The following is a 22,205-nucleotide window of genomic DNA, read 5'->3' on the forward strand; positions in this document are numbered from 1 at the left end:
CTGCAATCTCTCCCAAAGGTCAGTTAGCTTAGACTGCTGTAAGAAGGAACCGAGGAATTGCTGCAGTGATAATTTAAATCTTGCCTTTGGGGATGCTGAGCAGCAGCAGCACCACCAATGGGTGCTGTGCTGTGCCAACAACAGAGTTATAGAGTGGTATGTAAAGAAGAGCACCAGCTGGTCTTTGTGTACCTCAGTAGAGATGGGAAAGCTGTGTAGCACTGGGGATATGCTTCCCCCTGGCAGCTGAGGTAAAACCACCAAATCTCGCCTTGTTGTTCACTGCACCCCAGTGCTTGCTGAAGTCAAAGCTAACAGCTGCTTCTCTCCCACTTCTGTGGAAAATGAGCTTTGGGTAAGTCCAGAAAAAACATCCAGGAAAAATATTTGCTTTATGTGAATTCTATCCTTAATCGCTCTTATTAACTATGTTTCCCTAATTTTGGACCAGTTATTTTAATAACAAGCAGGGTTGTCATAAGAAACAGTGTATGCACGTAGATCCATGCAAAGATGCAAACAATTTCTGAAACTCTTGACATTAAAGGCACTCTATAAAATTGGAAACTTTCACAAAGGGGGAATAATTCACTCAACTCACGATTAAAAAAAATAAATAAATAAATCCTATTTTGAGGTTTGACATTTCTCCTATTGCAGCATGATTTTTTCCCACCAGAGCCAGCTGGTGAGTTTTGGTGGAGCATATTCAGTGCGTGCTTGTTAAGAAAGCTCTATACCATTGTGAACCTCTTGGAAACCTCGTACCCTTCATTTGCTCTCATTGGATTGAGAAAAACAAACACACACGAAAAATATGGAGCAATAGAATAAGAAGAATAGTTCTCCTTATATATCCTTTGGGGTGGGGGATCAATTTCCTAAGGTGAAACTTCTAACCAAGAGGAAACCTGTTGACCAAAACCACCATCATGAGTGCAAACAAAATGTTGTACTTTTTAGATTTTAGATCCTTTTTAGATTTTTTTAAATTTAAATAATGTTCTCTTATGCTATTTCAAAAATAAACTTATAGGAGGTACTTAATAACTTTAGAAATGTTTTGTGGAGACCAGACTATTTAAGTGAAAATCTTTCATCACTTGTTAGGCAGAGAAAGCTCATCTTCTGAGCATTAAGGTCCCTCCCAACCCAACCCACTGTATGCTTCTGTGATCACCTTCAATGCAGTGATGTGAGCCTTTTAAAAACCTTACGTAAAGTTGCTGTCTAGAAAAGTTTGACCCAAAACAGTAAAGTATGTGTATGAAGCTGTCTCTTGCGTGAAGTTTGATTATGTTTTCCTGCTTGCTTTGTGCGAAGCCTTATCTGACTCTTGGTAACATGGTAAAAGTTAGGATTGTGTGCTAAGCTGGACTTTGTGCTCTGCTCAGTGGAGGTGGGGCATCACAAAGGAGATGCTGCTTGCACAATTCCTAACCCAAGTTCTGAGCTGCTTTCTGCTTTGCCTTTCAGAAGTGCTGCTGGTACACATGGAGGCAGGGGACTGGGCAAATGGTGAACTTGGTGAGAGATTAGTGTTTTAAACCATATGAGATTGAAATGAAGTTGCCTGTCTTAAGAGAGCAAGGCAAATGCTTTCAAATTTGGTCTTGAATGCAGTGCTAATGAGGGCAATGCTTGAAGAAAGCAATCAGAGATGTGTACTGTTGGGAAGCAAGAACTGCCTTCTGTAGTGTTTGACACCATTTGTTGTTCTCAGGGTCTAGAAGTTTTTGGGAGCAAAGGCACGCAGATGTATAAGTAACAGGTAGCATCTCATCTTTGAGGAGTTTGTATTTTCTTAACACTCTTATAGGACAAACCGGTTAGAATAACTGAGCCAGGAGAATGAATGGGAAGCAGTAAAAAGCCTCAAAGGATTTCACAGCCTGTGGTGTCCAAGTAACAATCTCCAGTATCTATGAGTCCCAGTGGCATGCAGCTACATTGTTCCATGGTGCACTTGATAGGTTGGGATAACTTGGACTAGTGTGTGTCACCTGCCAGCTGCTGGTATATAGGCAATGTTATTTAACTGTGGACTTAAAAGAGAGAAATCCAAACCTAAGTAATAATATCTTTTTTAGATTTTTTTTTTAATTTCTTACAAATTCTATTGGATGATGTGGCTGTAAAGCACTTTTTTTAGTGCCTGTGAATGCAGAGTTGTGTTGCTGTGACTAGGTTCCTCAGTCATGCAAAACATCATTATGCTCTAAAATAGACTCCCAAAGAGTGGGGCAGAGTGGCGCTATCAAAGGGCTTGACTCTGCAGGTGTTTTAAGGCTGGGTTGGATGGCAGCCCTGCCTGCAGCAGGGGAGTTGGAACTTCATGATCCTTGGGATTCCTTCCAACCCAAGCCATTCTATGATTCTATGAAATGCAAGTTCTCAATATTAACTCATTTGTAGGAAGAAAACCACCTTCATATGTACATCGCCTCTGAGGGGAGATGCTAGAAAGGTAGAGAAGTGATGTTTGTGTGTATGTTTGTCAACATAGATGTCTCTAGAAGTCTACTATTAATTAGAAAAAGTGTTCCACTACAAATTATGAAAATTAACAGGAGACTGATTTCAGTTACACTCATTTGCTCTCATTAACACTTTAGCATAATGCACACTTCAGTCAAATAAAGAATGGAACCTTTTTTGTGTCTTTTGAGAGTGCCTCAAAAAAGGCCTTGATTTTTACTCCACTTTTAGCCTAATTAAAAGTGATGATTAAAACATGCAAGTCCCTTAAGATGACTGTGTGAAAGTGAATTTTTTTTATAAATGGAATTCTGTTTAACGTTCAGGCTAAAACTGTCTGAAAATGGAATCACAGCATCTCATTATGTTTTGTATTTAAACATGAGTAATTAACATCAACACCACCACTGATTGTGGATATTGCTTCACTGTGAAAGATTACACAGTTACTAGAATCACGTATGAGTGAATGTTCAGAAAGGCACATCCTTAGGCCTTGAATCTCTGATATCAAGTGACAGATAAGTATCTCTGATATCAAGTAAAGACAGGAACTGGTCAGACCTGTCCATGTTCCTGCCAAGCATTTTGCACACAACACAAAGCTCTGGTTCCCATCTTCCTGAGTCAGATTAGTGACAGAAAGGAAGGAATGCAGTGGTAGATGTCTGGTGTAGTATCTTGGGGATTTGGTGACCAGGCCTTGTGCTTCTTCACGCTTTTGGTCACTGTACCTTTGCTGGCTGGATTGCAGCTGTCCTTACATGCTGTTTGAGGCATGGCATGTTCCAAGCAGTGTTTCTGTTGCACCTGTCCTTTTACAGACACTGACTGTTTGCTGTTGCCTTTTGAAAATTCTTGCTGTTTTCTCTCTGACTTTGTTTTTCCAGACAATTAAGAGCAAAGATTTGGCAAGAGAAGATGAAACCTCAGGATGAAGGGGACTGCCCAAATTCTGACCTTTCTTCTGTGTTACTTTGCGTCTGTGGAGATGCATGTCTAGGTTGCCGGGAAGCAGGCAAGCTGGGTTGTGTGCTTTCCTCCTTGCTGGCAGCATGGCATACTGCAGAAGTCTTAGGATTCAGCTCTCAGTGATAGGTTCCCAACCTGGGACTGTTGTACAGTGAAAAAATGTATTTGAAAGCTGCACTAGCACTCCGGCCTTTCATGTGCTGCTGTCATATTATGTGAGATTAAGGGCTCTGTTTGGTTGTCACACTTATGGTGCATGATTTGATCTGATTTGATTTTGGTTAGTGATTTAGACAAGCTGTATCACGTGGCTTGTGGATTCAAGAGACTAGGCAGAGCTCAGGCCTGTGAGGTGCTATAAAGCATCCTTTGCCAGAAACAGAGTAATCTCATTGCTGTATGGCTTATGTGGGATGGGAGCTCTGGGCAGCGGAAGTCTCACAAGATCAGGATGTGAGGATTACAGCCATTATTCCAAATTTTTGAGGCATTGCTCTGGGTCACATTACCTACTTGTGATGGGGGACATGGGTATAGTTTGTGCTTTAGGACGCAGAGACAAACTCTGTTAGCATTTCATAAAAGCTTTTGCAAATCATCTCCAGTAAGAAATACGTGTGCATTAAGCCAGCTCATGCCAGGGTGTGTGCAGTGGGCTGGTGGAGAGCTTGGTGCACCCAGCACCTCCAGTGATGTGCTGGGAGCTGTACTGAACGAGGTCAACAAAGCTAGTGTTTTACCCACGTCAGATATGTGGAGAGTTCAGCAGGGGAATGAAACCTTAAGCTTTCTATCTGCTTTATATGTGGGGGTGTTTGAAGGATTTTAAATAATGAGATCTGCTGAAAATGATTCTCATGTGTAAACAACATATAAATGCTGCTATGATCTTGAGGCTGCTTTACTGTTTCTGAGTGGGAAGTGTGTTCAGCCAGATCAGTGTGTCTCACAGATCCTTTACTTGCTGGAATAGCTTACTTCTCAAGCAGCATGACTGGATCTCCCCTTTCTCTAAGGCAACCAAGAGTAAGTTATACCATCCCATTCTATGTGGCTCAGGCAGGCTACCCTGGCAAAGGCAGCATTCCAACACTTAGTGATGTTGCAGGGGCCCTGTGTGCTTTTCTTGCACCAAATGCACTGTGGTGACTGGAGGGCCTGGGTACAGGTCAGAGCAATACCCACTCCCCATGTGAGCAGCACTATCCAGAAGCTGTGCCCTGCAGCTGCTCCAGGGCCTTGGGGACAGATGACTGCATCCTGTGGCACTGAACCAAAACCCCTGAAGGAGATAAGGAAATGTGATCCAGAGAGCAGCTGGTCTCCCAGGTCGTGTCTCCTACAGAGCTACAAATGCCATGGCATCCCTTCTTCCGAGGGTCACCCTCTGGCAAGGCTCTGTCCCATTTGGGGTGAGCAGCAAAACTGTGCAGCATAGCTCCTGCTGCCTTCCACGTTGGCACACCTGGGTGTGCAGATGAATTTACTGAGGGCTTCTTTGAAAATCTCAGGTTGCTGTTTAAAAACCTGGTGTTGTTCCGTGGTGCGGCTGTGGGGGAGTATGGAGTAGGTGATAGGATAAGAGGAATAAAAGTGCTAACAGGGGAATGTTTGTATAGAAATGTAACTGCGTGTTTTCACGCTTCATTTCCTTGAAAAATAGAAGGTTTTACCACTCCACTCTTAATGGATTGCAGTGAAATGTAGACAGGAACATCAAAGGAAACAGAATCTCTAATTTTGCTTATTTGAATTTTTGTCCTTTAAACAAATTGTTTTTGTTCTGTTTGATATCTAGAAGGAGATCGTAATCCCACACACGTTTATCTAAAGTGTATGAGCCCTTTGTTTCTGCTACTCGCTCTACGTTTGTGGGGAGGAAGAGTATTAATTGTGCTTGGATTTTTGCAGTTGCTTACATTTTAGCCGTCCTTGGTACAGCAAATGTTGGATTAGCTCAGAGCTCTCAGCTCTGAGCACTTTGGCACTTCAGGACACTGGGACACGCTTTGAATAGTTGTAAACAGCAGTTTATATGCACAGCAAGTGGAAAAGTGGAAAGCCTGGATTTCTGGAAAAGGACTTCTGGAAGTTGCAGTTGATTCAGGCTTTGTGGTAGAGCTGTTGTTACGTTAGCTGGGCATCCCATGTGTATCCCTATGGTAGTGCCTCCTTCTTTTGGCCATGGTAGGGATGGGAGCAGTTGGCTGCCCTTCAAGGGGCAGGACGGTTGCTGGCTGTTGGGAGTGCAGGAAGGCATCAAACAAGTTCAATTTTGAAAGTGCTAGAAAATGCCTCCTCTTCTAATAATCTTGCTGTGTGTTTCTGAATATAATTAGTGCAACATTCATAGCAGAAGAAGCAAGTACCTGATGAGAGATTGCTTTCTTTTCCTGTTTTGAAGAAAGCTAATGATTTAATTTTCCTAATTTTCCTTTCACTGTTCCCATACATGGCAGTTAAATCATTTAGTTGTTTTTCTTCCTTATTGGAGGAAGTCTCTGCTTTAGAAAAAAAGAGATCTGTTTTTACATTTCATTCTCATAATAAAAGGAACGCGGAAGGAATTTCAGCGAGTTGAAGAAAAATAGCTCTATTACAATAGCTACTAAAGGTGAATCTTAAAATTTATTTTTTAATGAAGTCGTGAAAGGCATAGGCAATATTAACAGTGTACTTAGGTCTCTTTCTCTCTTGTTTTAATTAAAAATAAATCTTCTGGTTCCATTTATGTTAATGCACTTAGTAAATAATTTGGTAAAGAAAGAGCTGCGGGAATGAGGCAGGGAGGTGGCAGCAGAAGGGAGCATTGTTTTGCCAAAAGACCTTTTTTGTAAATGTTTGAAGCTCGTGGTCCTTTCAGCAGATCCCCGCTCTCAAGGTCACTGCAAACCCTTTGTGCCAGGAGTTAAATGTGCCATGGATGCTCTGAGACTGCCTTGACATTTTGAGTGAGATGCACGAGGATGCTCTCACTGTCCACAACACTTGCTTCTTCCCATCAATCTTCTCTCTGCTTTTCTTCCTGCCTCTTGGTAGAGATTCGTATTTTCTTCTGCTTTATACTCACTGAATCTTTCTTTTCCCTTACCTACTCCCCTCCTCTTTCCAGCTGCCTTTTGTGTGGGGAAAAAAAAAAGAAAAGGATGACTTTTTTTCTCTCTACCTCTTTGCTCTACTGTCAGTCTCTTCCCTCGTCTGTAGAGTGACCTCTTGCCCTCTCATGCTTGAACTGCTGCTCTTCGTCTCAAGATGTGTCAGAAATTAAGTTCTCTGGGGCACGCAGTGTGTCATTTGTGTCATCTTTATTTGCTTGGGAAGGTGCCATGGACATTTACAGCACTGCAGTTGTTGTGATGGTAACGGGGGAAGAACGGGGGAGTGCCTGGACTTTCCTTTGCTGAAACTTTGTCTTTTTTTTTTTCTTTTTTTCCTATGTACTTCAGAAGAAACAGTCTGGGCTGGGAGGGAAAACCAAAGGTCATTTAAAAAAAATAAATCAGAAAACATTCCTACCTAACATGGTCTGATTCTGATGGCATGATATCACTGGCAGGATGCTGGAGTACAAGATTTATGTCAATAGCGCCAAGATAAATGACGCCTGCATTCACTGGGTAGGCATTTGGGCTCAAATAGAGTTTAATGTTTTTATAGGTGCACTTGGGGCAAGAGGGGGAAAAAGTGACGGACAGTTACTGCGCTCTGATATTCATTGCTAAGTATGCTTATAGCACAAGCACTGCTCTTTCTGTACAGCTTGCATTACTGGAGAGGGAGTTAAGATGCTGTGCACATAGCTTGGAAGGAGATAGGCTCTCTGCTATATTGGTTTTTTTCAGCTGCAGTCCCTTAGCACGAGGGGAGCTGTACCAAGGCAGTATGAACTGCCTGCTGATCAGCTTCTGCTCAGGCTGGGAGGTTGGAGATTTAAGGGAGCTACTGTTGGATTCAGAAAAGTAGTTAAGCACTTAAGCTGCATTCAGTGCTCATCAGAGCACAAACTTAAATCACGATGCTAAAGTGAAGAGAGGACAAAACTGCGCGTGTTGCATCAGCTGCCTGGTTCTTACAGGCTGCAGCATTTGTTTGCTCAGGCAGTTGTTGAATGGAAATGTACTTTTTAATAGTAAAGAGATTGCCCACTTTGTCAAAGTTACTGTGCTGTAATGTTACCTTTCTGCCTCAACTTTGCTGCTTGCCACAATAGCCAAAGATATTGCTGCATATATGTATTTTAAAGACTCCTAGCAAACTAGAGCAAAGGAATGTAGTTATTCTTCCTTTGCCTTGCTGGAGAAAGCATGGCTTACTAAATTTCTTCTTCATGGATAATTAGTTACACTTGTGCGGCTCCAGTAAATTCCATCAAATTGTACAGCGACAACTGTGGTTTAATTTGCCTGAAGAACTTTTATTACTTATGATAATGTGCGGAGGGGAAAAAAAAAAAAAAAGTATCCTAGGCTGTTGTTCACGTTCCAAGCTCAGTTTGTGTTGGCACTGGCAGCGAGGCATCACTGTGCTGTTTTCGTGTTTGAAAGACCCCAGAAAACCTGCAGTCTTTGTGTGTATGTTGCTCGCATTTAATATGGAAATCAGAGAAACAACAAAATCAGAGCCATGCCACTGTGCCGCTCTTAATTTATTTGCTAAGCATACTGCTCATCAGGACTGAATCATGCTTGCAGTTTTTTTTGCTTGCAGTCAAGGAGTGAAATTGGAAAAGAGCTGAAGTGGCAGCGGGCAATTCCTGGAGACATGCAAGTTTTTGGAGGTAAATGACATTTATGGCCTATTTAATTTTCCAAAAGTGACAGGCAGGATATATTCATTTTAATTAACATTTGTGCTTTGGATGATTTTACATGCTGAAGAGGCCTTGAATTGAGTTTAAAATCTGTTTATTTTGTGGTGACTATTAGTTAACAGGTCACTATCAATAAACACGAGTTTTTGGTTCTGCATTGTGCGGGTCTAGCAGAAAGCATCTTGACTTGACTGCAGGCTCTGTGCAAGCCAGCATGAGCACTGCGGATGTACGAGAGCTGAAGCTTGAAGTAATGATGATGTCATTTCCCTGGTGAGATATAGGTTTGGTCTTCCTTCCTCACAGAAGGCAGGGGAATATCTTGCCCAGAGAAGATAGGTCCAACCAAAAGCTAGCTTGTGATACAGCTGGCACTGTAGGCTTGCAGTGGACCCAGAGTTGGAGGGACATGGCTGAGTCCTAAGGGAGAATATTGAGCCAGAATATAAGAATATTGAGCCAGGCACCTTTAAGAGCACTCACATAAATAGCACTGAGCATACCTTTGGGAACATGACAGAACACGTGACGGCTATGCAGAAAACACAGAGGTGAGCTGATCAGCAGTAACATGACTCACAGAATCATTAGGATTGGAAGAGACCACTCAGATTATCCAGTCTAACCATCCCCACCATGCCCAGTGACCGTGTCCCTCAGTGCCATATCTCCACATTTTTTTAACATCTCCAGGGACGGTGACTCCACCACCTCCCTGGGCAGCCTGTGCCACTGCGTCACTGCTCTTTGACATAATAAATTTTTCCTAATGTCCAATGTAAACATCCCCTGGTGTAACTTAAGGTTGTTACTTCTCATCCTCAGAATAACTGAGGCCACGGGTTTTCAGGTCCCAAAGCAGCTGTGCCCTTCTGGAGCTGCCAGCAGGGTGGGGAACTGATCCTGCACTATTTTGGCATCAGCCAAAACCAAACCGAAGCCATGTTTCATGTCAGAAAACAAAATTCTGCAAGGACCTCTGTGAACACAGTCTTTTCTCCCCATGCACCTGACCAGACAAGTCACAAAGTAGATGTTCCTGTTTCCGATCTTCCCAACAGTCAGACTTTGACAGGAGTTGGAAAAGGAAAGGTTTTTCAGACGTCTTGGATGTCAGAAGTGTGGAGGAAAATGGCAATGGTAATTTTAGCTCTGAGGAAAAAAGGTTTTGATGGATTTGCTGCCATAACTGCTTCACCTGAATTTGGATTTATGTTGCAGTTGTTGTCAGGCAGGTTACTTGTACCAGAAAGTAGAGGAGGAATCATAGACCTCTTCCTACACAGCTCTGTTCTAAAGTGCATGATCTCCAGCAAGATTTTGTTGCAGTTAAGGGAGACTTCTTTGCTAGGAAATGGAGTTTTATGATAAACATGGTTGTTTTCTCACGGTGTCTTCTATTTCTACATTTAACATTCATCAGATACGATATGTATCCTAAAATTCTCATACTAAAAGGACTCAGTGGAGTGTGGCTGTGTGCACGACTGTGACGTATAAAGCCCCCTGTCTACTGAGGAGACCTAATGGAAGAAAGTCTTTTTTTGATCATGCCGAAATGGCCCAGACTTTGAGGGGAAAAAAAGGAACATTTTCTCATCCTAACTGGAATGCAGTCTATCAAATGCAATCAATCAGTGGGTCACTTGGGATCAGGGTAGGGGGCGTGAGAATTCATTAGAGAAAACATTGCGCTTACAGTATTTGGAAGCACTGTGTTTTAATTTCAACTTTTAAAGATTTGAGTAAAAAGAAATATGAATTTGGAAATACATAAGCATTCAAGATCAGTCATTTTATTTAGATGTTTGTTGGACACTTTGACAACTGTGAAGTTTTCTTTTTATATATGTCTTTTTTTCCCCAAAATAAGACTTGTTAGAATTTCCCCTGTTCACATGGACAGATTTAGTTTTGACAGATCATCATTCTGTGATAGAAAAAGAAACTTTGTCAGGAAATACTCAGCCAGCTCTTCTGAGTGCTACACATACTGAACAACATCAGCCTGACAAGTGTGCTTTCTTAATCCACGTGTGCGTCAAGCAAAGCATAACAACAGGTGGACATAATGCCAGAATGAAATTCAGATTCTGTTGTTTCTTCAAACATATTGGCATTACCAAGTATCATTGTAAGTTAGGTATAAACCTGTGGTGGCTTATAGAACTTTCTATAGAAACTGTATAAGTACTGCTGTGTAATTTCTGTAGTGGGGTAAAAAGAACTATGAAATCAGGTGATGTAGTAGAAAACTGAAGTAGTAGCAGACTTGTGAGCTGTGCTGTTCTGTCACAGAACATATGCAGGCTATATTGAGTAGCTTGCAAATGAGTAAGTTGGGATGGCGTTGCCATACATGGCAGGCCTTGTAGGATGCATGCTCACATTTCTTGCAGAAAAGCCAATGTCCTGGAAACTGAAATATCAGTGATACAGTCTGAAGGTTTCCTACTTGTTTTTGAAGTCAGCTCTTGCATTAGGGTGAAAATGAACTGTCTCTGATTTCAGAAGAGTATTTAAAAATCTGGCCTTATAGTCCAGTTTTTGTTGTTGTTTTTTTTTTCTTTTTTCTTTTCCCCTGCAGAAATAGATATATAAATGTTTCCTAGTAAATACTCTTTTATGATTCTTTTAAGTAAAGTGAAAAGGCTTCACAAATGGGATGACTGTGTACAGATGGTGATAGCAGACATCCAGCCATGTGCAGCAACCCATAGGTCTCTGGTACACTGATATAACTGAGTTCTGTGAGCAGAAAACAGAAGAAAGAAGAAACATTTATTTCTTCAGACACATGTTGCTTCTATTTTATCTGATCAGGCCGTAACCCTGCCCTGACAATCTGTGCTGTTTTGTTACACAGCCCTTTTGTACGCTCCAAGTCTTGTTGGGCTGCAGATCAGCAATTTACTGGCTTGGAACAGCTGTGGGTTAGCTGCTAAAGCTTCAGTTGACTTCTTGTAGATTGGGTTTTTAGCCCAGATGTTAATTTTGCGCTTGCTCCATGTAGCAAACAAGGCTCCTGCGTGCATGCCCTACAGATAACAAGAGTTATTCATTGAACCTTCCTACCTGATGTGAGGGGCCTACTTGGTGCTCTGAACACTATCCTGACCCAGGCTAGAAGGCAGTGATTCTCTTGCTTTTTTCTTTCAAATTTTTTTTTCTATTCTTATTCCTCATCCACCCATGCTGCTAACTTTCAGAGAAAGCATCTCTGTTATTGTTCACAAAGTGTCTGTCTTTCAGAGCTCTAGCATACAGTGGTGCAGATGCTTCAGGCAGCCTGAAAACTGCAGTCCTCATGGTTCTTTGTGACAGAAAAGAGTGACGCAGAATAATACGGTAGCTGGTTGCTCAGGTCTAGATAGGATTTTTCAACTGCATGCTGTCATGTGTAACATGAGTTCTGCTAAGTAAAGTGAATGTTCTGAGGTTTCCTTAGCTTTATTTCCTTACTGCCATGGTGTCTTTGTAGTCCAACAACTTATTGTTTCAGCAGCTTCCTTCCTGTGATGGTTCTCCATTGGTTTGTTATTTGAGGACATTGGCAGCAGTTTTCTGAAGCAGCCTGGTGATTTTGCCTGTCCAGGCTGTTACTGTATTTTACAGTACCTCTTTACTTTCAGTGTACTACATATTTTTATATGAATATTTTAAACACTTATAGAATGGCACTATAAACACATTGCTTGGTAAGCTTTCTTTTTTTTTTTTTTTTTTTTTAATTTTTCAGTAGGTGAATTTTGAGCAGCAGTGTACTGTGTAAAGTAATACCTTGTTAGTTTTATGCAGCCTATAGATTTGATTAAAATGCAGCAGAGAAGTGTCTCAGGTATGTATGAGGGCAAATGCAAACCTCTCCTGAATTATAGCATGGCTGTCACGTGAGGCTTACTGGGAGAAACTGTAAAAGCTGAGTGATGTATATTAATAGAACCATGCCGGAGATCACGGGAAAGTGTTTTATTATGTTCCAGAAATATTGTACCTTTTTTTTATGGTGATTTTAAAAGGCAAGAACAAAGTGAAATCTTGAAATTAATTTGGCTGTTAAAATGTAACTGTGCTGGGAGCTTAAAGTAGGACTGGTAGGGCACAGTTAATTCTTCTTACACACTGACAGAGCTGTTTGACAGCTGCACCATCTGTTGGGTGTGGGACAGACTGGATTTGATCAATATTTATTTTATAGTTAACTCCTAGGTTGCTGCTCCCCCACCCAGGAGAAATGGATTTGGAGATCAATTTCCACAATTGGAAGCAGGGGGCTGAACTGGGAAAGGTGTTTTGATACCTGAGAGGCAGAGCAATACCAAATTCTGATGTGGAAAGGCTCCTCAGTTGGCGTGGGATTCCCTGAGACCTGAATGTGGACTTCAGGTCAGCAGGGCACTGCTCACTGCTGTATGCTTCCACCTGGTGAGTGACAGGTGACAGTTAGAGCAGTACAGAAAATACTGGATTTTCTCTGTGTTGCATGACCTGAGCTCAAACAAAGCTTTTCCTGTGGTAGTAGGGTTCATCTCGTCTGCTTAGCTTCTCAGTCCTATCAAACAGATAACAAGTCAATCATGAGCGAAATCTCTTTTCCTTGACTGAGATGTCAGTAGCTTGATGGGATGCAAAAATACAGATCTGTACATAGCAAAATTCCGTGGTTTTTGTTCCCATCTGAAACAGATTAGCAGTTAGCCCAAGCAGACTATAAAGTTACACTCAAGTTACTAAAAGATTACTACACAGAGTAAAAGGTTAAGAGTTGAGGTCTTCAGTCTGTCCTTGTTTCTACTGCTTTTGTGCAAGTGGTAAGCCAAGCCATGCTCCTGTGATCACACTTGGCTTTGCTGCATTGGTATCTGAGAACTTTGTGTCTTCTTTCAATGCTTACATTTTAGGTGATACAGACAGAAAATGCATGTTGAGCTCCTGATGAATGTTTTCCTTAGTGTTTTTTAGCTTTAGTTGGGGCATTAGCATGTAAGATGTGTTCTTCCCTGCTGCCATTGCTACCTCCCTTCAGTGCGATCATTGAACTCAACGGGAGTTTTAACACAGAGTTCAGGGAAAGCAGTGTTAACCCAGCGGAAGCTTGGAAAATCTTTTCTGTAGGAAATAACTTTTTACATTGGTGTAATGATTCTTTGTTTAATAGAGCAATGGGGTGCAGAGAAGAGGAAGGGAACACATGCACTTAAGGTTTTTTCTCTTCTGAATAGCTGGCTGGAATTTGACTTACATTAATTAGTTCTAATTTCCCCCTCTTTCTCACAATCACACTTGATTTTATTTACAAATGTTAGCATGATTTCCAGTATCCCCCTACCTTACTCTTCCTTTTTTCCCTGCAGCGAGAACCAAAACAAAGCCATACTGGGTCAGGGTGAAGCCCTCTCAACTCAGTGGCTCGGATGGATGCTGGCTCCATCAGCTGTTAGCAGTAGATGGAGGTAAAAGGAAAAGCAGAATAAAGGCACATCTGTGGTGGCATACAGTCCTTGTTTCTGATTTTAAAACTTATTAATCCAGAGATAACATATGGATTGCAGTGTTAAAGACGCTGACATACCTTATGCTACATGAGTTTGTCCAGTTCTTCTTAAACGTCTTTGACTTCTGCATTACCTTGTGGTACAGTGAGTTGCCAAGGTTATTACATGCAGAAAACCATCATTGTGCTTATTTGAGCCTTATTTTGAGCCTCCTGTGCATGGTAGTATGAGAAGTACCAAACAACCATTTCCTATCTGCCTTCTTTGCACCATTGCTGGTATTTTACATTTCAAGCATATCTGTCTCATTTTCAAGATGAAGAAGCTGCTTCAGTGTTTCACAGTGTATTACAAGGAGGGCTTTAGCTTCTCCATCAATCCTTATCACCAATGAGTGTTCTGTAGTAGGCAGCCTTCGAGTGAAGTCTACATGAGAATACTTTTCGGATGGGCCTATTGCAACTGAGGAAGGCATGAAGTGTGCTGTTATACCTTCAGCTCAGGACACAGCTGTTCCTGCAACAAGGGAGGTTTCATGCCTTGTGTGTCCTCTGCAGAGCTGCATTGCCTCACCTCTTTCTACATGTCAATAGCTGATCTGGGTTAAAGCCATAAGGCTTCATAAAACAAGGAAAATCCTTGGTGTGAGAAAGCTTGGGAGAGATAGTACTTAGTAACAGGGTTTGCACTTTGGAGCATGTGAGTGCTGGCTCCTTGTCAGCATACCCTGCTGCAGAGTGCGACCTTGCTCTGACCAGTCTTGAGGCAAAGGAAAGGCACAGCTTTATCTTTTCTTGCCCAAACTAGTGAAGTCTAGTGAAACCAATTTAGCTGAGGATCTTGCTTTTGCACAGGCTTTCTTTACGAGGACTTGTTACCATGTGTTGAGAACCTTGATGGGGTGGTTGCGGAGTAGGAATGAGTAGCAGCTTGCATGCTGCTCTGGTAAGAGTGAAGCCACCAGAGATGCTGACAGAAGCGTAAAGCGCAGGATGGGAGTGAACATTGTACTGGTCATACATTGGCTTGTATTGGTTCTTCCAACTGTTCCTTTATGGTTCTGGCCCATATACCCTTCCAGCCCTTATGTATAAAGTGAGGACAAGAGCAATACTCTGCCTCCCATTACATGACAGGCAAGAAATTGAGAAATGCACTCAAACGGTGTGGAAACTGTGCCTACGCAAGTGTGTAAAATAGCCTTGACTGGGGACTGCATTCATCTTCAGACTATGGTTAAGGTCCTTATGTTGCTCTATAAACAAATATACTGAGAATAAGTGAGGATAACAAGGTCAATATCAAGAGAAATTGAAAACACTGAACAGCCATCAGGTGCTGTCATTTGTTTTAAGGAGCTAAAATAAGGCATAACCTGGAAAACTGGAGCAGTCTGTGTAGTTACAAGTACATTTATTTTTTTCCTAATTTCTTTTTAGACCTTGTTTCTCTCCATCCTTTTAGTGTATTGGAGATAGATGACTGCAGGATCATTTAGCAGCCCTCAGTACTGCTGAGAACAGAGCCTGCTGTTGTAATTTGTCACTAAATTTTGTTCCAAGTTGTTTTTTTCTGCGTTATTCCTTCTATTTTCTTGCTTTACTCTTTCCCTCTTGCCCATAGGTTTCTTTTCATTTGAGAGCCATATAGACATCTCAGAAAAAGTGTTGAAAGCCAGTAGTGATGACTTAAGGCATTTGCAACTGCTTTAAGGGGAAAAAAGGTCTTATGACCTTTTCTGTCTAATTGTTGTGACCAGTTGGTTTCAGGAGCTCTTTGCTGGAGGCAAAACAGATCTAAAACCGAAATGACAAGAACGCCTACCCAGAGCCATTAACCAGCTAGCACATACATTTGTGGACGATGTGTTACAGCCTCTTCTGACAGGGGCACTTGCCATATTCATACGGCACCTCCTGTAAGTACATAGGAGCGCTCGTGCCCTTAGAACGTGATCACACACTTGCTACCATGTAGAAGAAGCCCTAACAGAGAACTGCCTGGCATGCGTAGTGCCACCCACACGTTTGCCTAGCCACTGGCTGCTTCCCCAGCTTGATGTGACTATACTAAATGGAGCAATCTCAGTTATACAACATGGAGCTGTGCACGGATGCACTGCCTAGCTGCTCTGCCCAGCCTGTGCAGACAGGATGGTGTTCTGTCTGGCTTTTAGCAGCATGTGGAAGTGCAGTTCAGTCGCTGATGCCATCTCACAGCAAAGGCAGGCCTTGCAGGGCAGGAGAGTTTGAAGGACCTGCTCTCTATCAGCAGATTGCTAGGTGAAGATTTAGGGAAAATACATTTATTGATGCAAGGTATATTGTGCCCTTACAGTTGTTTCTTCCATGCCCTCCTCAGTGCTTTGTATTTCTTGTATCTGTTTTTCTCATTGTTACTGAAGAAATCTCCATAGCAACCTCCTTGGTGTGGGGAGGAAGGAAACCATGCTGGAGAAGCCTGTGAACATGGCTAGGGATGCGCTGTATTGTAACTACCTTTGTTAATTGCGTTCTTAAAACAACAGTTCAGCTTGGGGTACTTTCTGGAATATGAAGTGTAAAATATGGTGGTGCCAAATGAGAGTCACAGCAGGCAAGAATTACAGCAGTGCTGGTTGGAGAGGACTTCTGGAGATCTGTAGTCCAACTTCCCGCTCAAAGTAGGACGCTTGCCAACCATGCATTGACGTGGGAGTATGATTAAAAGGAAAAGAAAACTGCTATCACCATCACAATAAATGAAAGAATTCTATGCACAGTTTCAAACACACAGCAAAACTTTTTTGTTGAACTAAAGTCCATTGCAGGGGAAGGAATAGTAGGGAAAGGAAGACGTGAGTCTGTACACAGAACTCTCTGGAGAGTAAAGATAAGAAAGCAACCATAAAATTTGCTTCCCAACCTGCCCTGGGGCTTCTGTTCTTGTGTATGACAGGGAAACTGTTGTTGTGAACACTGCCCAAGGCTGGATGGGGTTTACAAGTGTCCTCATGCCAGTCAGAGCTATGCAGTTCTTTTACCCCAGAACTAAGTGAGAAGGCAGAGCTGATTCTGTTAGAGCTGTCAACCCTTCAGCTCCGGCACAGGATTTCTGGAGATGGTGCAAACCCTCGAGCAGGGAATCTACATGCTACATGTACGTTAATGGGAAGACTGTGGATCAGAATCAGAACAGAAAAGACCCAGGGAAGGACTAAGGTACGAGCAAAGGCAGACTACAGGAACTCGGAACATAGGAGATACAGATCTACCCTGTGTATGCACAGGGCTAGAAGAGATTACCAAACATCTGTCTGCCATATTTGCAGCTATGCTGTGAGTCAGCAACGCATTCAGTTTGTTCTGGGTGGCCAAGGCAGCTGCTATGTAATCCCAGCCACACATTTAAGTGGAAAATATAAGCTCAGGGAAATTTGACCTAGCGTTGGGTGAGATAGAGCGCAGTCACTCTGTGGTTAGCAGGCAATGCAAACATGTTGTGATAACAAGCCCATGCAAGAGGAAAGGTTTTTGCCTGAAGGTTCATGCAGCTGACGTACAGCTATACCATTTGTGGCGGGGCATGGATGGAATTGTAGGACAACGCTGGAGGATACCCTGGAGCAAGGAGGCAGAGCAGATATCTGGGCCCTGTCCAGCGTTTGTATGTAACGTGAGGATGCAGCTGAAGGAAATGAATGTCTACAGGGTAAGGTGAAGATGATAAAGACAAAAATAAGCCTCTTCTCTCAGCCTCGTCTTGTCCATCCTTGCTATGCTCCTGTGACTTTTGTGATGCCAGTGCTAGAGAAGACCATTGCATCTCTTGAAACCACCTCATCTTCAGTGGGTGCCGGAGAGCATCAAGAGTCCTTTGGCACACTGAAGAGTTGGTCCAGTCTAAGACTAATGAGGATGCAGAAAAGAAGTTGTTGCCAAGGGGAAAAGACTCACTGCTTCCTTAATGGTGATAAAACCAGCTGTTGCTCTGGGTTATGACAAGCTGACTTGGATGAGTTGCTCAGCTTTCTGACCTCGGGAAGTTACTGCAGCGCTTCTGAACACACTTGCCTATGGTGGAATGGCTTCCAGGCAAGGAAGGAGATTCTTGTTGAAGGCATTTGCATGGCAGGAGCCCAAGGATGCCACAGATGATGGTCACTAGGAATTGCAATGCAGAGGTCTGTGAGCACGTAAAGAGAAGGATGATGCAAATCTCAGGCTTGGTTCTCTTTGCTGAGTTTGCCTGACCACTGACAGCTTACACCCTCCTCATTTCTACACAGCATCTCTCTGCCTGGTTATCTTGCCAAAGCAACTGAGCAGAAGGAAACAAAAAACAAAAGCCCTTTAAGCTGCTGTTTGGGATTCAACTAAGCTTTTCACTTGGGCCAGAAGGAAATGTCTCCTGTAGGTTCTGTTTGTTTGTTTATTTTGTTTAGTTGTTTTAAAGTGCATTTGGGGAAATATCAGAAATATCTTTGCAAGGTATTTGTTTTGTTTGGGAGATGCTATAGTGGAGCAGAGTTGTCTGTGCACTTAAAAATGAGAGAGGGACATATGGCTTGAATATTACTTTCCAGCTCTGGTGTGCCTTGCAGATTGCGTTGTTCAGTGTGAATCTGGGTGAATCACACATTTGATAAAAGCGACTGCTGCACCTTCTTCCTCTGGCTTTGAAGTTTCCTGGAGTTGTGGCAGCTCTTTGTATAATTCTACTAATAGAGAGATTGTAATTTTAGAAATGTGTTTTTTTTTGTCATATCCTTGCCCAGCACAAGGTAGATGGAAATAAACTTTGAGTTTACCAGATTTGCTGTGCTCTGCTTGTGCTGAGAAAGGATGATGGTTTGGTAAACATGTTCACAAAAATGGGAGTGACTGTCCAGCGTAAGTGTTCTGGACTCAAATCATGCCATGGAGAGGCTGCCACTTCATGTAGCAGATCCATTAATGGGTGTCTGTCAAAACAATTTTGTATTTGGCCTTTTTTTTTCTTTTTTCTTGTCGCTGACGAACAAAGGTAAAAGCAGAAACGGCTGCTAACACGGGGTTTTGCCTTCAAGCTCCTGTTGTGCTCAGGGACACCCAGTGGGCTACTTGGAGACCTGCTGTTGCCTCATTGTTAGAGCAAGGGCCAGCAAGAGCCAGCTTCCAGATGAGGCTGCTTCTGCAAGGCACCTTTTGGGAACCATCACTGCTTGGCAAGGAGTGGAGCGAGCACCTCACAACGGGCAGGGAAAGGGAGAGAGCATGAGAGAAATTTGTATTCACTGTGCGTTACGACTGGGTTTTTAGGAGCACATCTCCCACTTTTTTGATGGCTTGTTTAATTTTAGTCAGTTCGGTGGATTAAACTTTTTCGCTTCACCTCACTTAACTTCTGTGTGCAGAGAGGCCTAAGCAATTGATATGACTTTTGCTTTTGCGGCTGTTATTTTCTCGGGCGTGTTTCTGATTACTTTGTCTCTGTGGTGGTTGTTTGTTCTTCTCCAAAAGGGGGACAAAGCATTCCTGTTCTGTATATATTTAATTAATTTGTCCTCTTATGCATCCATTTTAAAAAAAAAGAAAAAGAAAAAGAAAAAGAAACAGGGAGAAGCAGGGTGGGGTCTCCACTCACAGACCTTTTTCTGCAAACAGCAGGTTTCTCAGCTCTCTCTTAATACATATAAAAAGCAGAAAAGCAATATACTACTTATGATTTATTCTGGAAGCAGCTGATTTTCAGATTGTGAAGTAATCTCACTGAACAGCAACAGGGCACACCATGTTCGTGATGCCGCATCTCTGCCATTTCAGTGCTGGGCTTTTGGCACAAAGCCTGATTTGCCCGGGGCACAATATCCCAGGAATGCAGAGATGCTGTTGCACCTTTTATTACATGTATCAGTGAGTTGACAATATAGGATTGCTTCTCCACAGTAACTGTAACCACCTCCTTGCCCCCCTTTCTGCCTGAAGCAGTAAACAGACGTTAGATTTTGTGTGGCAATTTTACCATGTCCCCATCTCATTACAGACCTCTGAAGATGAACCAAGCAGCAACAGTGAGTTCTCTGCAGTCTGTTTGTGGTGGCACATCATCTTTTCCCTGCCCGGTGTCATTAGCATTCATATCAAAGAAAGCTTCTTGGTTCCCTTTCCCCTGGGCAGCTTCAGGAGTCAGTCACCACTCCCTGATGTGAACGGCAACAAAGGCAGAGAAACTGCTCATTGATTCAGAGTGAAAGAGTCCAAGTAGATGCTTTGATTTCACAGCATCCCTGCCCAGTGAGGGTTCCCAAAGGTTAGGCTGCAAGTGCTCCTCCTTGTTGCGACTCCTAAAGCATTTTGGCAATGAAGAAGTGTGAAAGATAAGCAGACAGACTTCATGGATAACTTTACATTAATAATGATGACTTATAAATCCCGCTGTAAGACAAACGATTGCTCTGTGAGAGTCAGACTGTCATTAAAATATCTAACGCCATAGAGGGTCTGCACTGGTGGTAAATGGGTTATTGACTTTCAGCTCCTGTTTTGACTAAAATGGTATACAGGGTCCAAGGACTCCAGCAGATCCCGGTGTCTAAGGTGGTAATGTATTCTGTAAATCAATACTATATTAGTAATAAAAATGACCAAAGCATATATCCATTAAGCATTCATAATAGGAATTTGTTTAGGTTATATACTGTGTGTATTGATTGCTGCTATTTAAAGATGAAGTATGTCTTTCAAGCAGAGTGCTTATATGCATGGCTGCCTACATTTTAAATCCATTTATTTTTAATATGAAGATAAACTTAAATAACATGGGGAAATACGTATGAATAGGAGTCTGTTTTAAATTGCAAAGCATTACGGGGATATAAGTAGATGTCTGACATCTCTGAGACCTAAATATTGCTCCGTGGCAACATAGCAAGCAATGTATGTAACACTCACTGCATCTCCAGGTCTCAGGTAGCTGAAGTTTTTCTTGGCTTTGTTACCTTAGCATTGAATTGCTCACCTTTGCATCGGAGAGGACTTAAGGGACCTGGGCAGTAGGACTTTGGAAATAACGCCCATCCCATTAACATCACACCAAGACCGTAACCTCCTCTGCCATTGATTTGATATTGTATGATGTTCACCTCAAAGATTTAATCTAGTTATAGAACCTAGAGACCAGCTCGAGGGCTTTGCAATACTATAACATTTAAATTAGCCTTCCAGTATGGTTATCTTATAAAACAAACACAGGCAGACTTACGGAAAGCACTAGTGCCTTACCTATGCTTTCATCTATCTTGAACTTACTCTGGCTGCCTGGTCTGGGGTCCAGTATGCCTTCAGCAGAAAAGAGGTACCTTTGGAAACAAATGTTTGAGAGAAGGATTCATGTGCCATAGCTACAGTCTTTATGTCTCGCTGCAACAAATCAAAACTGTTTTAGATTACACAGATTATGGTTCATTATGAAAACAAAGGAAGCCTCTAACTGAAATCCCATCTGTTGGTTTGCATTAAGCAATTCCCTTCCTCCTCCTTGGCGTCTCTCATTCCTAGGAATTCAAAGAAGCTGTCCTGGAACGTTTTTGTCCATTCACCACCCTTAGAAAAAGGCAAGATACAAACCTTCTTTGCATGGATAAGCGCAGCAGGTATCTGCATAAAAGCTGACTGAGATATTTTTAATTTTTTTTAAACTGAGATAATAAATTCAGTGAGTTCCATGCTGCCACATGTCCCTTTCTCTTCCTGTTTTCTTTCTCTTAAATCTTCATAAATCTTTGAAATACAAAGAGACTATTATGATTAACAAGCCGGGCTGTTGGCACAGTAGAGATCTCACCCAGTGATTTGTGAATCAGGCCCCCCATCTTCTGCTTGAGCTGTAACGTACCTTTCAGAAAAATGCCCAGTTTATAGGGAGTTTAGCTGATAAGAAATACATTGAATACCAAAGTAAACTCTTCCATGCTAAATTACACTGTTAAAAATATTAATTCTAACCAGAACTTATCTAGCATCAGCTTCCATCTATTGTATCTTGCTTGCCTTTTTCTGCTGAAGGGCTTACTGCTATAAGGATTCTTTTGTGGACAAGTCAAACAGACTGAGCTGCTTTGGTGTCTCACTGTAAAACTTGTTTTCTAGACACTACTCTTAAATACATATATATATTTTAAGGTTTTTTTTGCAAGCCCTGTCAAACTTTCTGACAATCTTTTTGAAGTACAGACACCACTAGGTACACGTTCCAGTACTGGTCTCCTTACTACTGCATGCAGGGCAATTTCATCTTCCCACTTCTCCTTGTTATTCACCTCCTAATACTTGCAGAGATCATGTTTGCCCTTTGGAGCCGCTGCGTGGTGTTCAAATGCTTATCAATCATGAGAACAGTCTTGTTTCAGAGTGGCTGCTTGCTAGGCTGTGGTCCGACATAATGAGCACTTTTTGTATTCCTACACGGGCTTGTGTTTGTCTGTGTTAAAG

At 42.2% G+C, this 22,205-nt stretch overlaps 1 protein-coding gene across 9 annotated transcripts in view; it reads left to right on the forward strand.

Moving 5' to 3' along the window:
• The window catches only part of ADGRL3 (adhesion G protein-coupled receptor L3), a 488,009-nt gene that overhangs the window by 190,525 nt on the left and 275,279 nt on the right, over positions 1-22,205 (forward strand). The window lies entirely within an intron of this gene.

The sequence above is a fragment of the Lagopus leucura genome, unplaced genomic scaffold (genome assembly GCF_019238085.1).
Source record: "Lagopus leucura isolate 7727_CA_CO unplaced genomic scaffold, USGS_WTPT01 Super-Scaffold_100004, whole genome shotgun sequence".
Lineage (NCBI taxonomy): Eukaryota > Metazoa > Chordata > Aves > Galliformes > Phasianidae > Lagopus > Lagopus leucura.